This window comes from Nicotiana tabacum, chromosome 20, assembly GCF_000715075.1.
Source record: "Nicotiana tabacum cultivar K326 chromosome 20, ASM71507v2, whole genome shotgun sequence".
In the NCBI taxonomy this organism is placed as follows: Eukaryota; Viridiplantae; Streptophyta; class Magnoliopsida; order Solanales; family Solanaceae; genus Nicotiana; species Nicotiana tabacum.
The window spans coordinates 152,282,811-152,299,925 of NC_134099.1; positions in this window are offsets into that span (position 1 = coordinate 152,282,811).

The window sequence follows — 17,115 nt, forward strand, 5'->3', positions numbered from 1 at the left end:
AAAAAAATATATATATATGTATGCATCGTTCGTTCTAGGCTTTTAGTTAACTTACTTAAATATTTTTGTGATAATGGTGTTAAAATGTTACATTGTTGTTTAGTTTTAATTTCGTTGTTTTATTATCTATTATTTTTATTTTTGTTTTAAAAGAAAAATGAAAAAAAAAAAAAAAAAAAAGCAAAAGAGTGAAAGAAAACCGGTTTGGGCCAAAGAAGAAATGAAACAAAGCAGGCCCAAACTAGCACCAAAACCCAGTCCAAATCAGGCTGCCCCAACAGGACCCCCAAACGACGTCGCATCAGTACCCCTGATTAGAACCATTGATCTGACTCAAACGAACGGTCCCGATCAGGCCACTCGTTCGACCCCAAACGACGTCGTCTAAGGAAGGTGATCTGAGCCGTCCAACCCCTTGATCCAACGGACCTAGGCCATTCCCCTAAACCCGCCCAGTTTTGACCCGATCCAACCTTACCCGGTCTCACCCACTACCAAAACCCAAACGACACCGTTTTCCCTAAGTGAATAGATCCTGGCCATAGGTCTCGTTTGATCCAACGGCCAGGATCTAAACCCCTAGATCGTATATAAACCTGACCCCTTACCCCCACGCCCCAAACCAAACCCCCCTAGCCCCACTGTTCACCTTCGTCCCCGAACCCCCCTCCTCTCAAAACCTAAGAAACCTTAGGTTCCTCCTCTGTAACCCCGGCCACTCGGATTCCGATGACCACCAAAATAACATCCCCGATACACCCAGCCACCCTGAACATGAATCCGTTAACCGCTCACCTCGAATCAACCCGTAGCCTCTCGAATCTTCAAACGAAGATTCGAGCAAAAACTAGATCTACACCGATTGACCCCAAACTCACACCACAGCCCCTCCTGACCTCCCTCACCCCCTGAGTGGCTTTGGTTCCGTTCGAATCTGACTAGAATTGAACGGTTCCCAAATCGAACCTCAAGAGCCCTAGGATTCAGATCTATGGGTTTTGTTCGAATCAGTGGCAGGATCAGGGTCTAGCAGACTTTTACCAAAGTGTTCTCAGTTGAGAACACTTCGGTTAAATTCCATTAGACCCCAAATAACCTGGTCCAAGTTCGAGCTTGTGTCGATCTTAGTTTCATTCCCCTGAGGTATTTTTCCTTTTTCTTTTTGTCCTCCTAAAATCTATCTGTCGTTCATGTTCTGGTTTGTTTTGTTTTGTGACTCATCTGTCCCTGTTTGTGTCCGTTTTAAGTTAATGATAAGTTTGTTTGTTGGTTTTATTGGTTGTTTGCTGTATATTATAGTTTGTGTAGTCATCTAAATAAGTGTCGTCAACTGAATTCACTTGAAATATTGAAAAATCAGGAGTATACATTTCAGTACGATTACTGTGCCTGTTTCTTTTATTTTATGATGTTTGTAAGCTTGATATAGTAGCAAGTCGATTATAGTGTACACCCTTGACTGCATATTGGATCAACTGGTTGTGAGTTGGTCAGGCTTGGCTCCCAATGTGGCCAACTCATACCATTTGGTTGGCACCCCTGTTTGCTTAAAGTTTGAATCGTTGTTTGAACTCAGGCAGAGAATTGGCAATTAGCTTTAGGGATCTAACAAATCAGCCTAAAAGCAGTTTGAGTTTAATTAGCTAGTATTCAGGTTTTGGCTGAAATCAGAGAGGTTTATATACTAACTATTAAGAGTTAGGGTAATACAGTAATATGCAAGGTATAAGGGTAATCTTGGCATAAGACAGGGTCTGATTAGGGGATAATTTCAGAATATGTCAAGTGGTAATTAAAATATGATTAACCTAGTGACAATGGGGAACAAGACACAAGGGTATGGGGGCTTAAAATGAATAATAAAATGAGCCCATCACTCTTGATTAAACAAAGCCAGGCGTGGGGGACCAAAGGGGCTGGCACCAAAAGATGCTTAGGCATGGGCTTTAACAGGGTATGGGCAGGCTGCAAGTTGCAGATGGGGGGGCAGCTTAGCTGCACTTGGTCACTATGGCTTATAAATAGGCCATTTGAGAACTGAAAGAGGGCTGGACTTTTAGTCTTCAGAAAAAGAAAGAGAAAAGGCTGGAATTTTTAGTCTTGAGGCTGGAACTTTTAGTCTGAAGAGAGGTCTAGTGAGTTTAAAGAAAACTGAAAAGCATAAGGTAGTTTCCAATAAACATTGTAACCAAACACTGCCTGAAAGTTGTATAAGAGTGCATATTGGTCAAGCTGTCTTGGCCAAGTTCTATTGTTTGCATTGACTGAGCTGTTTGTGGTTGTTGAACTGGTGGTTTTGCTGCATTGAACACTCAGTTATTGTTGTTGTTTCATTATTCTTTCCTGGGATTGCTCATTTGGTGCTCGACTATTTGCTGGTTCTCCTTGTATTCTGGGAGACCTTGTTGGTTATCTGTGGCTGTGGAAAACACTTGGTTTAGTTGGTTGATTGCTGTGTTGTTGCTGTGTGTCTGCTGCTGCTGTATTCACTGCATATTGCCTAGCTGATCATTCCTTTCTTCTTTGTCCTCCTTACCAGGTACACAATCGATACCACTAATGTAACTGAGAGTTTGAACATGAATGCAAAAGAAAGGACCTGCAGATTGTTTTTATATACACGTGGACTGTTGTGTTAAATGTCATGTAGTATATAGTAGTTACATTTTCGTTTGGATAATAGAAGTAGCCTACATGCTTAGTGTATCAATGTAGGTAAGTGAATGCTAGCCATATATGTATGCTGTTAGGTGAAAATATTCTCATTACAATAAGTTGTATTTTAAACTTAGTCTGATGATGTAGCATATTCTCTAACGTAGGTCAAATAGGAAAACTATCCACTTTAATTAAAGTACTTTCCTCTTTTGTCAGATTGCCACATATAAATTGATAAACTCACTTATAGAACAAAGAACCAGTTCAGGGCCTCAACCTCATGAAGGTCGAGCCCAAACCGAAGCAAACCAAGTAGGCCCGTATCGAACAAGCAGAGGCCCAGGTCTGGCCTATCACGCATGGGCTGGGTTTGGGCCCATGATTATTTGTTCGGCTGGCTGTATGTGCAGCCTCATTTCTGATTTTTTTTTTGCTTTTCTGAATGTCATTATAAACAACTTGCAAGCATCTAATTAATTAGGACTATCTACTATTTTCAATTGATAGAGACAAACACGACAAGAAACGTAGTTGTCATAGGATATCCTTTTAAAAATAAGAACGAGATGAGCCTCGATGAAAATAAACAAAACGCGCAGATGCGGGGCCCTTGTTTAAATGTATATTATCGAAGCATTTAGATTCCAGGACGGGTTGTTTAGCAAATCTCACAACCCTCCTAAAATAATAATACGTTAGACTCTTTAGGACGCGCCTTAATAAATCTTACCTTCTTAAACTCGGGTGCGCATTTATGTGACCCAAATCCAATTCTCAACGGAGTCGAAATGTGTTTCTAATCACGGGTACATTGATTGTGACGTGGTTCGAGATGCATGTCCATGACGTTGCAAATTCATAAAAAATAAAGGACGAGATGAGCCTCGCCAAATAAAAATACAAATTGCGGGGCCCTCAGTAAATATTTGCTTTAAAAATTATTTGAATTTCGGGATGGACCGTTTAGTGAAATTCCACGGTCTTACCCAAAATAAGTACGCTAGTCGCTTTAGGCGCGTCTTTAATAATTTAATTTCCTTAAACTCGGGTGCACATTGATGTGACCCAAATCCCAATCTCAACGGAGTCAAAGTGTGTCGACGACCACGGGTACATTGATTGTAACGTGGTTCGAGATACATTTTCACAACGTTGCAATTCCTGATAAAAACAGTAAAATGATAAAAGCGGTTAAAAGTTAAATTTTGCACATAAGTTCACACTTGTATAAAATCAGATAATCAAGCCGAATATAACAGTTGAGCGACCGTGCTAGAACCACGGAACTCGGGAATGCCTAACACCTTCTCCCGGGTTAACAGAATTCCTTATCTAGATTTCTGGTACGCAGACTGTAATATAGAGTCATTCTTTTCCTCGATTCGGGATTAAAATTGGTGACTTGGGACACCCTAAATCTCCCAAGTGGCGACTCTGAAATAATTAAACTAATCCCGTTTTGATTGTCCTTTAATTGGAAAAAACTCCCCTGCGCCCTCTCTGGTGCGGAAAAAAGAGGTGTGACAGCTCTGGCGACTGAGGGACTAAGTCTAGAAAAACTAGGCTAACAAGGAATTGGGGTGAACTCAAGAAATTGATAGCCCCAATTAAAAGGTTAAACCTAGAGATAGTAATACCCGACTTGAGCTAAAATCATTTGAATTACATGAATACCCATTTGGACTTGAGAAAGCCAAATTGGGCAAAATCACTCAAACTACCAAGAGGTATAGAGTGAGTACCCGAGTGTGATAGCTATATTACGACCGCAATTAATCACATGATTGCCCTAGATTCTTGCTACCCATTAGATATCCACCTAGGTGGAAGTCACTACCCTAGTCCCTTTAAACCCTTGAAAACATACAACAAAAATATTATCCTTAGATTCAATTATTGCAATCAATAGAATAGAGTTAGAAGTAGAAATAAAACCAAACATGTGTGGAAGTGTAATTAAGAGCAAAACTTGCATCTAGACTTGGATATAAATCTAATTCCAATTATTAACTCCATGTGGATTCGATCCCGACCTAGTTGGGATAAAATTGCATCGACCATCCTCTCTACTTAATAGTAGTATAGGCATGGAACCGATCAATTTTTGGTGCCGTTGCCGGGGATTTAGACGGTTTTAGCTATATATCTGAGTATTTATGTGTTTTTGTTTTTCTTTCCTTTTGTTTTTCTAATTTGTTTGTGAATTGATTTTAGGTACCAAATGGCTCTTAACAACGATGCTCTCGAAAATTCGCCATTGTGGGAGGAGGTAGATGATGATAACTAGGATGAGATTCAACCCGAACCTCAAGTACAAAGGAGAGGACGACCACCTCATGATAATATTCCAAACCCTCCCCCACCTCCTCCAAGAGCAGCACACCGGGTGTTGCCCAACGAAGGCTACACAAGTGTAATTGTCCCGCCCAGATTAGGGTGGGCAACTTCCAAATAACCAATGTCATGCTTACACTATTAGAACAGAGGGGTTTCTTCACCGAAGCTCCACACCAAAACGCCTACAAGCATCTCAAAGGTTTTGTTGATACGTTCTGGGGGAGCAAGCAAACCAACATTTCTGAGGACGCACAGAGGTTAAGGCTCTTCCCATTTTCTCTAAGGGGGAAGGCTTTGGATTGGCTAGAGAGGTTACCCAACCATTCCATACACACTTAGGATGAGTTGGCCGAGAAGTTCATCGCAAAGTTCTTTTCTTTGGGACATATGGCAACACTAAGAGATGAGATCCTTGCTTTTAAACAAGAGCCAAATGAACCACTGCATGAGATTTGGAAAAGGTACCGGACCATGGTTAAAGAATTTCCGAATAATGATATGACCGAAGCCATGATCCAACAAACATTCTATCATGTCATCAACATAACAAACCAATGTGTGGTTAATCAACTCGCCGAGGGGAACTTCATGAACACGCCATATGCCGAAGCAAGTGAAATACTTTATGAGATGGCGGATACATCTTCGGCGTGAAAAAGTCAAACTAATGTGCCACAAGGTGATCCTAATGTTATTCACCTACACAAGGAGCTCCATGACCACAGTCAAGCTATAGCCGAGTTGACTACTACCATGAACCAATTGGCCAAAGCTTATTTGCAACAAGTTCAAGGGACAAAACAAATGAATGCCATGGAAGGGGTAAATATGATGATCAACAAGAGAAGGCAACGAGGTCAACAAGTTCAAAACTATCCAGACCAATTTGAGCAAAGTGGTAGTGGGTACAATCAAGATGATTCCTATAATGATCAAAGTGAAGAGGTTCAGTATGTCAACAATTATCAAGGTCAACGGGGCAATGCTCCGAATCAACAACAGTGGAGATCACAAGGAAATTGGGGAAATCAAGGTCAACAAGGAAATTGGAATAGTGGAAACAACAACAACCAAGGCAATTGGGGGAACAACAACAATCAAAATTGGGGTAACCAAGGAAACCAAGGCAATTAGGGTGGCAACAATAATAGTAACTGGGGAGGCAACACCAATCAAGGGGGTTGGAACAACAATAATCAAGGGAATCGAGGGTTGGGCTTTCAAAGGACCCCGATGTATCAACAACCGAACAACCCGCCTCCATTTTTGTCACAAGGTCCTAGATGTTCCAATAATGAGATGGGACGGATTGAATCCATTTTCGAGCAAATAATGAAGAAAAATACCGACTCCAATGCCCAATTAGCCTCCCACAACACTTCTATCCGCAACTTGGAATCCAACTTGGCCAAATTTCTCAAGCTTTGAATACTCACCCTAAGGGGGCACTACCAAGTGATATGGTAGTAAACTTAAAGGGTGGGAACAATATGGGCCATGCTATGGAGGTGACTACAAGAAGTGGTCGGGGTGGAGTTGCTAATACCTCTAATCCAAGAAAGATTGTGAGTGATGATGTGTTGGTGCAAGATGATGATGGGCCGAGCAATGATATGCAAGTGAATGATGAGAATATGAATGATGAAGTGATGATAGACATTGATGACAACGTGGAGGAGACACAAAATAATGTGAACCCGTCTAGGGAACATATGATAGACATACCGGAAATGGTAGTGCCCAAAGCCAAGGCTCCTTTGCCAAGGCCTCCTCCACCATATCCTTAAAGGCTCGCAAAGCAAAATAATGAGAATTAGTTCAAGTAATTCATTGATATGATGAAAAGTTTGTCCATAAATGTGCCTTTGGTTGAAGCTCTAGAACAAATGTCGGGATATGCCAAGTTCATGAAAGACTTGATAACAAAGAAGAGATCCATGAATTATGAAACGATCAAAATGATGCATCAAGTGAGTGCCATTGTACACTCCATGGCTCCAAATCTAGAAGACCCAGGTGCCTTTACAATCCCGTACGCTATTAGTAGTGCTGATTTCGCCAAAGTTTTGTGCGACTTGAAAGCATTAACTTGATGCCATATTCTATGTTCAAGACATTAGGGATTGGGTAACCAAGGCCCACATCCACGAGGTTGCAAATGGCAAATGGGACAATGAAGAGGCTATTGGGGATAATTGATAATGTGCTAGTTCGAGTCGACAAGTTCATACTTCCCGCAGATTTTATGATACTTGACTGTGAGGTTGACTACGAGGTGCCAATGATATTAGGGAGACCTTTCCTAGCTACAGGGAAGGATTTAGTTGATGTGGAAGCAGGGGAGCTCACCTTCCAGGTGGGTGATGAAAAAGTTTTGTTCCATGTTTGTAAGTCAATAAGGCAGCCTAATAGCAACGAAGTGTGTTCATTTGTGGATCTTGTAACCGAAGTGATGGTTGAAGACACAAATGATGTGATTAATGTGGAAGACCCATTAAAAGTTGTGTCGTTGAATCATGATGTGGATGAGAAGGAAGGCTTAGTTGAATATGTCAATGCTTTGCAAGGAATGGGTTCATATATATGAGCCCCATAAACTTTCCTTAGATCTTGAGAACCAGAAGACTCTACCAATAAAGCCGTCAATCGAGGAGCCTCCCATATTGGAGTTGAAGCCTTTGACTTCAAACCTCAGGTATGAGTTCTTAGGCACTTGTTCTACTTTACCTATTATTCTTTCCTCGTGCTTAACAAACGTGCAGGTAGATTCCACCCTTGCGGTGCTCCAAAGGAGAAATAAGGCAATAGGTTGGACATTGGCGGATATTCGAGGTATAAGCCCTACCTTTTGCATGCACAAAATCATATTGGATGAGGATGCCAAACCCTCCGTGGAATATCAGAGAAGGTTGAATGAGGCCATGCAAGAAGTTGTCAAGAAAGAGGTCATCAAATGGTTGGGTGCTAGGGTTGTCTACCCCATTTCTGATAGTTCATGGACTTCATCGGTACAATATGTCCCAAAGAAGGGGGCATGACTATGATTACAAATGACAACAATGAGTTGATCCTCACAAGAACTGTCACCGGTTGGAGGGTATGCATGGATTACATGAAGCTCAACAAAGTGACTCGGAAAGACCATTTTCAGCAAAGACCATTTTCCGCTTCCATTTCTTGATCAAATGTTGGATAAGTTAGCCGGACGTGCTTATTATTGCTTCTTGGATGGGTATTTTGGGTATAATCATATTCTTATTGCACCTGAATACCAAGAGAAGACCACCTTCACTTGTCCGTATGGCACATTTGCATTCTCAAGGTTACCATTTGGTTTGTGTAATGCACCGGCTACTTTTCAATGGTGTATGATGATAATATTCACGGATATGGTGGAGGACTTCCTCGAGGTTTTCATGGATGATTTCTCTGTTGTGGGGGATTCTTTTGATGAGTGTTTGGGTAATCTTGGTAAGGTCTTGGCACGTTGTGAAGAAACCAAATTGGTGCTTAATTAGGAGAAGTGTCACTTTATGGTTGAGGAGGGCATTATCCTCGGCTATAAGATCTCCCAGAATGGTATTGAAGTGGATAAAGCAAAAATTAAAGTGATATCAAAACTCCCTCCTCCTACTTCCGTAAAATGAGTGAGGAGATTTCTAGGTCATGGGGTTTTACTATCGGTTCATCAAGGATTTCTCAAAGGTGGTGAACCCCTTGTGCAAGTTGTTGGAAAAAGATGCCAAATTTGTGTTCAATGATGATTGTATGAAGGCATTTGAGATACTCTAGTATATGTTGACTATCACTCCTATCATTACCGCACCAAATTGGACCTTACCATTTGAGCTCACGTGTGATGCTAGTTATGTAGTGGTAGGAGCAGTGTTGGGGCAAAGAATCAACAACATCTTCCATACGGTCTATTATGCAAGCAAGACCATGAATGACGCCCAAGTCAACTATACGGTGACCGAGAAAGAACTCTTAGCCATTGTCTTTGCTATGGAAAAGTCTGCCCGTACCTCATGGGTACCAAAGTGATTGTTCATACCGATCACGCATTGCTTCATTATTTGATGAGTAAGAAGGACTCAAAGGCTAGATCGATGAGGTGGGTACTTCTTCTACAAGAGTTTGATCTTGAAATCATAGACCTCAAAGGGAGTGAGAATTAAGTGGCGGGCCACTTGTCCTGTTTGGAAGAGGAGGTGAGGCCTCACGATGGCCTTGAGATCAATGATTCATTTTTGGATGAACAACTCATTTCCAAGTCTTTGACCGGGATGCCTTGGTTTGCCGGTGTGGCTAACTATTTTGTGAGTGGAATTATCCCGAATGAGTTATCTTCAAACCAAAGAAGGAAGCTCAAATGGGACTACTTGGATTATTATTGGGACGAGCCATATCTTTTCAAAATTTGCACCGATGGTGTTATCCGGAGATGTGTTCCAAAAGAAGAGCAATTGGGTACTTGAAGCTTGCCATTCCTCGCCTTATGGTGGTCACCACGGTAGGGTGAGAACTACTACAAAGGCCCTAAGATGTGGATTCTATTGGCCTACCTTGTACAAAGATGCTAGCGAGCTTGTTAAGCGGTGGTATGATTGTCAAAGAGCCAGTGGGATTTCCAAGAAAAATGAGATGCCTCTCATTACCATCCTTGAGATTGACATTTTTGATGTGTGGGGTATCGACTTTATGGGTCCATTTTGAGTTCGTGTGGGAACACCTATATTCTTGTTGCTATGGATTATATTTCCAAATGGGTTGAAGCTGTGTCTTTGCCTAACAATGAAGCACGGAGTGTGGTGGCTTTCTTGAAGAAAAATATATTCACAAGGTTCGGCACCCCAAGGGCCATCATTAGTGATAGGGGTACTCATTTTTGCAACAAAACCTTTGACACTTTACTCTCCAAATATGGTGTCACTCAGAAGGTGTCAACCCCTATCACCCCAAGCAAGTGGACAGGTTGAGGTCTTCAACATGGAGATCAAGAGTATTCTATCCAAAACTGTCAATGCAAACCGGACTGATTGGCCAAGGAAACTTGACGATGCTTTATGGGCCTATAGAACAGCTTACAAGACTCCAATTGGTATGTATCCATATCGGTTGGTATTTGGGAAAGCATGTCACCTCCCAGTACAATTAGAGCATAAGGCCATGTGGGCATTGAAGAAGTTGAACCTAGAGTGGGATGTAGTTGCCAATCTTCGGGTGGAGCAATTGAATGAACTTGATGAGTTCCGGTTACATGCTTACTCCAGTTCGTCCTTGTATAAGGACAAGATGAAGTACCTATATGATAAGTATATCCGGAACAAAGAATTAAAAGAAGGCGGCCTTCTTCTCTTATTCAACTCGCGGTTACGGATGCTTCCGGGAAGGCTGAAGTCAAAATGGAGCAGTCACTTTGAAGTGGTGCATGTAACTCCTTTTGGTGACCTAGATTTGAAAAACAAGAATGGCAAGATCTTTATAGTCAATGGGCATCGAGTGCAGCACTACCTTGGTAAGGTTGATGATGGCCACGTTGTGGCATTGATCCATTTCAAGTGAATAATGGTAACATTCGTCGTGTCGCGACGTTAAATCAGGTGCTTCTTAGGAGGAACCCATGTGTTTTTCTTTCTTTTGACTTTTCTTCTTAGATTAGGCATTATTTTGGACTAACTGGTTGTGAATTGTATGTAGGAATTGGTTGTGCAGTGCAGGAAATTGACAAGGAAGAAATTTGGCTAAGTGACAAAAGTTTGCGGATCGCGCCCAAATTTTTGCAGACCGCGTGAGCTCTTCACGGCCACACAATTCTGTGTGCTGTTGCGGACCATGCCACTATTTTGCGGACCGCAGAATTGTGTTTTCAGCTGATTTACAAAAGGTAATAGAGTGTGGACCGCAATACTATTTTGCAGCCGAACTCAGGTAAGGCGGTGGGTCCCTTTGGCCTAGGTATAAATAGGAGTTCCTACATCATTTTACACTTTATGCACCCCAATTTTTCACCACACCTAAAAAACTATTCATCTTTCCTTGCTCTCATTCTCATCTCACTCATTTCAAGTGTAGATTTCCTACAAATTTTACAACTAGTATGTTCAATTTAATGGTTTGATTTCATTTTGTTTCTTTTCTTTTCTCTTTGTTTCAATTTTCCTTTTTATTTAGGGTAAAATACATGTTATAATACCAAATTAATGCCTCATTGTTGCTTAGATACATGTGGGTAGTGTTTGTATGCCTAATGGGGGTTGATGTTAGTAACTTTGCATGTTTAATTGCTATAATTTGCACAATTAGTGAAAACCCTAGTATCAGTGTTCTTTAGTGCCGATTTCAATTGAATTTCGCGGGAGCGGTCATTTCTCCGCGGTCCGCAATAGGGTTTGAGGTCGTGTCCAAAACTTCGGGGTTCGAAATATCCTAACTTGAAAGCCCTAAGGGTTGATTCAGCTTTTGTAGTCACAGTCACTTTTCTGCATTTCGCGGTTGGACCTTCACGTTTGCGTCCATGTTTTCGTTGTCTGCGCTTTTAAACTTCAGAGAGCTTATCTTTTTGCTTTCGCGGCCGCGTTTACTTTTATGTGATTCATGATAGGTTATTTGCGATCGCGTTCTATTTTTTATGGTCCACATTTGATCAAGTACATAGAGTCAGTAGTCTAAGCCTGACCTCTTCGCGGCCGCTTTCACTTTTACGCGGTCCGCGATTGGAATTTTGCGGCCATGCTCACTTTTACGCGGTCCGCGGTACCCTGTTCTGAGAAGCAGTATCTGCATTTCATCTATACCATTTTAACACATGCTCAAAGCTCTATTCTGACTATATTTCACTACTTGTATGTTGCAGACAATGGTCCGTTCCCGAGGTAGAGGTAATACGTCCAAAGGGAGGGCAGAACCCTCTTGAGGCAGGGGTAAAGGCAAGACTAAGCTACCCCTAGCAATGCAAAAGTCTATCGGCAAGTTAACAACCTCTATCAAAGGTGCAGATAAAGCCGAGGACCATTCTGACACCAGTGAGTATGTCCTATCCCAGGAAGCTTCTGAATGAGACTCCGTGCCAACACATATCCCCACATAATTCCCGGAGAGAGTCCATTTAGTTGATGAGCCCACCTCCTCTGAGGGTTCATCGGAGGGTTTATCCAAGGGCTCGGGAGAGGGTAGTGCAAATTTTGAACCCCCTTCCGCACATGCTTTCCCAGTCCCTATTAATATTGATGAGGATGACGAAGTCTCGGTTGACGGGAGAGGGGGTGATACCAATGTGGGAGGGTTGGCCAGGTCCAGAAAGCCCAAGGTGTGGGCTGATAGATTCGTGAGCGAGAAAGCATATCTGAAGATCCAGGAATGGTGGCCCCAAAGGTCGCTTACCCTTGAGCGATAGTGCATAAAGAGAGACCTCATTCTCTACAATCCAAATGTCAAGAGGCAGTTTGAGGAGAGAAAAGGGTGGAAGTTCTTCACCAGCAAAGTATCGGATGCAAATGAGTACCTTGTCAAAGAGTTGTACGCCAATGTTTTCCACATTAAAAAGGGCACCACTGTGACAAAGGTCCGGAACTTGAAGAATCGGTTTGATGGCCACACTTGAACGAATATGTTGGTTTTGAGGATGTGGAAGCCATGCAATACTTAGAGAAGCTAGCCCTAGATGAAGCAGCCCTAGACGACACCAACATGGCTCACAATTGGAGTCCCAATAGCCAGAAACATCTTTGAAGCCAAAGGGTGGTCCACATCTGTGTGTAGCCGGATGGACCCGTATCAGCATGATAATGTCCTTCCAGTCAACCGGGCGATCTTGATAGCTTCCATCATGGAGGGGTATCCAATCAATGTGGGGAACCTCATGTACTATCACATCTCCAAGGCAGTTGGAAAAGAGGAAAGATCATATCCCTACCCCAACTCCCTCACTATGTATTTTGAGGACCAAGGGGTCGAGAAGAAACATTATGACAAAAAGGTGAAGCCAAAAAAGCCTTTCTCCTAGTATAGCCTCCAAGGACCGGGCAACCCTAAAGCAAAGGGTAAAACCACTATCTCCACTGGCCAGTCTGAAGAGTCAAGGGTAGTGGCCACCAGGTCAGAACCTTCCACAGAAGGGGGATCTTCAGCTGCCATGCCTCCTCCTTCATCCGGGCTATCCATCATAGTACCATTATCTGTTCCCTCATTTTCCACTTACCCTCAGACTGCACTGCGGGTTTCATCCAGCATCAACAACTGGATGCAAGCAGCTACATCAAAGTTGTCTGCCTTATCTAGTGCAGTAGCAGCACAATCAGCCCCAGTACAGCTTCAGGTACCTCCATCAACGGAGGAGTCATTGAAAGAGCTTATGGACAACTAGAAGAAGCTCTTGGACAACCAGAAGAAGATCGTGCAGACTTTGGATACACATGGAAAGGTTATCAAGGATCTAGGCAAGCAAGTGAAGAAGATAAAGAAGACTCAGGCCTCAAAGGAGTCAGTGGAGCTGTTGAAGAAGGAGGTAGAGAAGTATACATCTACTGGAGACATCCCACTGGACTTGCTCATGGAGGGGCAAAAACCCCAGCAGCACAGGCAGCAGAGTCTGGGGCACCGGATATAGCAGTTGGCCAGTCTGAGGAGCCGGATGCAACTACACATACTACTACGGAGATAATACAGATGCTCTGCAACCCCGTGGTCCCCTAGTCAGAGTATTTGGAGATCCAGTTAGAGGACCCGGAGGGAGTTGCTGATATTATGCAGTCCGAGGACCCCACTCATGTGCCTGACTAGATGCAGACAGAGACCACATAGGAAGTTTTTCTTTACTCTCTAATCATTTCCCTGATCTTATTTTGATATTAGCATTGAGGACAATGCTATCTTTTATTTGGGGAGGTGGTCCATTTTGATTTGATGATTTGATGACATTGGCATGTAATAACTATGATACTATTTTTTTTTTATCTTTACTTCTCTTTATTTTTACTTTTGGTATGTATATATTCATTACTTTTACATTTTGGTATGTATATATTTTTACCATTTGATGTATATATTCATTTTCATTTATGTATATATTCGCTTTACTTCAAGTTTGTATATATTCAGTTTGATTTCCATAGTTTACTTCATAACTTCTTTCATAATTTTACTTCATAGCTTCTTATTTCCTTTAGTAGTTTCATTTTAAGTTGTTAGCTTCTTTTCAAGGTTATATTGACAATAAGCCTTTGGTTTTCTTAACGCCACGGTTCTTTCCAAAGGTAGATGTTGTATGAATCGGGTGGCTCTTTCCGATGATGGATAGCATGACAACCTTCTTAAGGGATTGAGTTCATTTTCTTTATGTTTTGATGTAAATAGTAGTAATGAATAAAAGTGTCTCAAGCAGGCTTCACTTGGGCCTAACACATTTATCGTCGACCTTATGGTTAGAAACAAGTTAATTGGCAAAGAATAGTTCTAGTTGTGACATTTAGACTCTTGTATTGAATAAACAATCATCGAGTGGCTTCTTAGAGCCATTTGTGATGCTTAATCTTAGCTACGGTTGTTGTGGTCCCTCAACTCTATTCTGTTTAACAATCCAACAGCTTGTGAGGTGAGGTATTGAATTGCAAGTCCAAATTCTGTGCCAACAAGTCTAGAACTTGCCCTGAATGTTTGTCTAGACGAAATTCTAAGTGTAGCTCGACTTGAGAAATGATTTTAGGCTCTCCTTGATCCAATTTGAATTTTTAAAGCTTCCATAGCCTACCAATATGATATCCCTAGTCAACCCCTTTGAGCTTAAGACCTTTTTCTTTTAATAACCACGATACAAGCCTTTATCCGTTCTATAATGACTCTCTCTTGGCACCCGATCTTTCCTTAGCATTCACAATTGGCAAAAGCATAAGTTTGGGGGAGAGATGAGGAATGTAAAAGTGATAAAAGGTGCAAAGAAAGGCAAAAGAAAAGAAATATGTCAAAAAAAAGAAAGTGAATAAGGTAGAAAAGTGAAGGGATTCAAAGAAAGAAATGATGAAAGGCATGGAATGATTAGAAAAGGAGAAAAATGATCGTCATGAGCAAGAAAGAGTGACAGTGTGTCTCTCTAGTTCCCCTAAGAAAGAAGAAAATGACTCAAAAAGTCAAGAAAGTATGAGCCGAAATGAGAAAATGGAGTGCTTAAGGGAAGATGAAACCATCATATGCCAATAAGTTCTACCTTGATCCAAAAGCCTTCATTACATTCCCGCAAAAGCCTTATATGATTTTGAGTTGAGTGAGCCTACATTAGTGGTGATTCACATAAGGGGCAAGCTTATGGCACTTAGATATGGACTTGTGACATTCCCTTGAGAGAGATGAGCGTACTTCTTCACAATCCTTGTTTTGAGTGTTACAATATAAGGTGAGATTTGCTTATGGAGAGTAGAGGGGGAGGAGTTTGGGTTCCACAATGACCTACGTAGTAGAGCGAGCTTCCTTGGTGAGTTAAGTCAACTCTTGGTGCTCTTGTGTCGCATTAGAACTATGGTACTCAAAAGGTTTTGTGTTGTTGATAATTCATTCGTGTTGAGGGTAATTGTTAGTCCCAATTGATGCATGATTGATTCACATTAGGGCAGATGAAATATCTTTCTATTTTGTTTTAATGGAAATGGGAATTACCTTATTTGCTTGAGGACAAGAAAAAGCTTAAGTTTGGTGGAGTTGATAAGTGAGGATTTTAACCTATTATTTGATCTCTTTTACTTGCGCTTTGGGCCTAAAATACGTGAAGGTATTCTCGGAAACTAATGTAATATGCTTGCCTGCAAGAATAGATCAAAATGAGCCAAAGGAGGCATAATCAACTCATAAAGGAGTCAAAACTGGAACAAAAACCAAGACTGGGCCAGGAGACCTGAAACGCAGACCACACAAATATTGTGCGGCCGTTGAAGCCACAACGCGGCTGTGATCACAATTACATGGTCCACGAAAGGGAGATTCAGAGAGTGCATTTTCAAGCCAAATGTTGAGCGAGGTTCGTGCCAAAAAAGTGCGGCTGTGAAAGTCTCGATGCGGTCTCAATTGGAATTGTACAAACCGTGGTTGCTGAGGTTCAGAGAGTTCACATTTCAAGCAAAGACAAGGAGTGCAATCCGCAGTAGAATTACACAGCTGTGGTAGTCACCTATGCGACCGCGATGCAAGTTACGCGCCCCGCGAAATAATGCTCAACCCAGATCCAGAAGTTAAAAACGTGGAGCGCGGTCAGATTTACGTAGACATGAAAGTATGAGTGTGGCCGCGATGAGAATTTCGCGGCTGTGAAACCTCTGCAGGGGCATTTAATTTCAGCTTAGTATAAATAGATCTTTTTGACATTTTTAGGTTAAGTTTTGTTTTAGTTGAGCATGTGAGACAGTTGAACAGCCCATTTTGGGCAATTTTGTAATAGAATTATCTCTCAACATTAGATTTTCATCTTTTAATCTGGTTTTATGAATTTTATCTCCAATCTTCTTTGATTTCTGTTATTTTCATAAGTAGCTAAACCCATAGCTAGGGTTGTGACCCAACCCTAGTATGGGTATTTGATGGGTCTTGAATTTTAGGGCTTGAATATGTATGGGTTTGTGATATTTAGCCTAGTTCTTGCTAGAACTATTGAATTAGTGGATGCAAACATTGATTTATGCCTTTATGACTTAGTCTCTACTTGATAAAGAGGAAATACGTCTAGGAAAACTAGGCTAACAAGGAATTAGGGTGAATTCAAGAAATTGATAGCCCCAATTAAAGGGTTAAACCTAGAGATATTAATACTCGATTTCAGCTAAAATCACTTGAATTGCATGAATACCCATTTGGACTTGAAAAAACCAAATTGGGCAAAATCACTCAAACTACCAAGAAATATAGAGTGAGTACCCAGGTGTGATAGCTATATTACGACTCCAATTAATCACATGATTTTCCTAGATTCTTGCTAACCATTAGATATCCACCTAGGTGGAAGTCACTACCCTAGTCCCTTTAAACCTTTGAAAACATACAACAAAAATATTATCCTTAGATTTATATATTGCAATCAATAGAATAGAGTTAGAAGTAGAAATCAAACTAAACTTGTGTGGAAGTGTATTATGAGCAAAA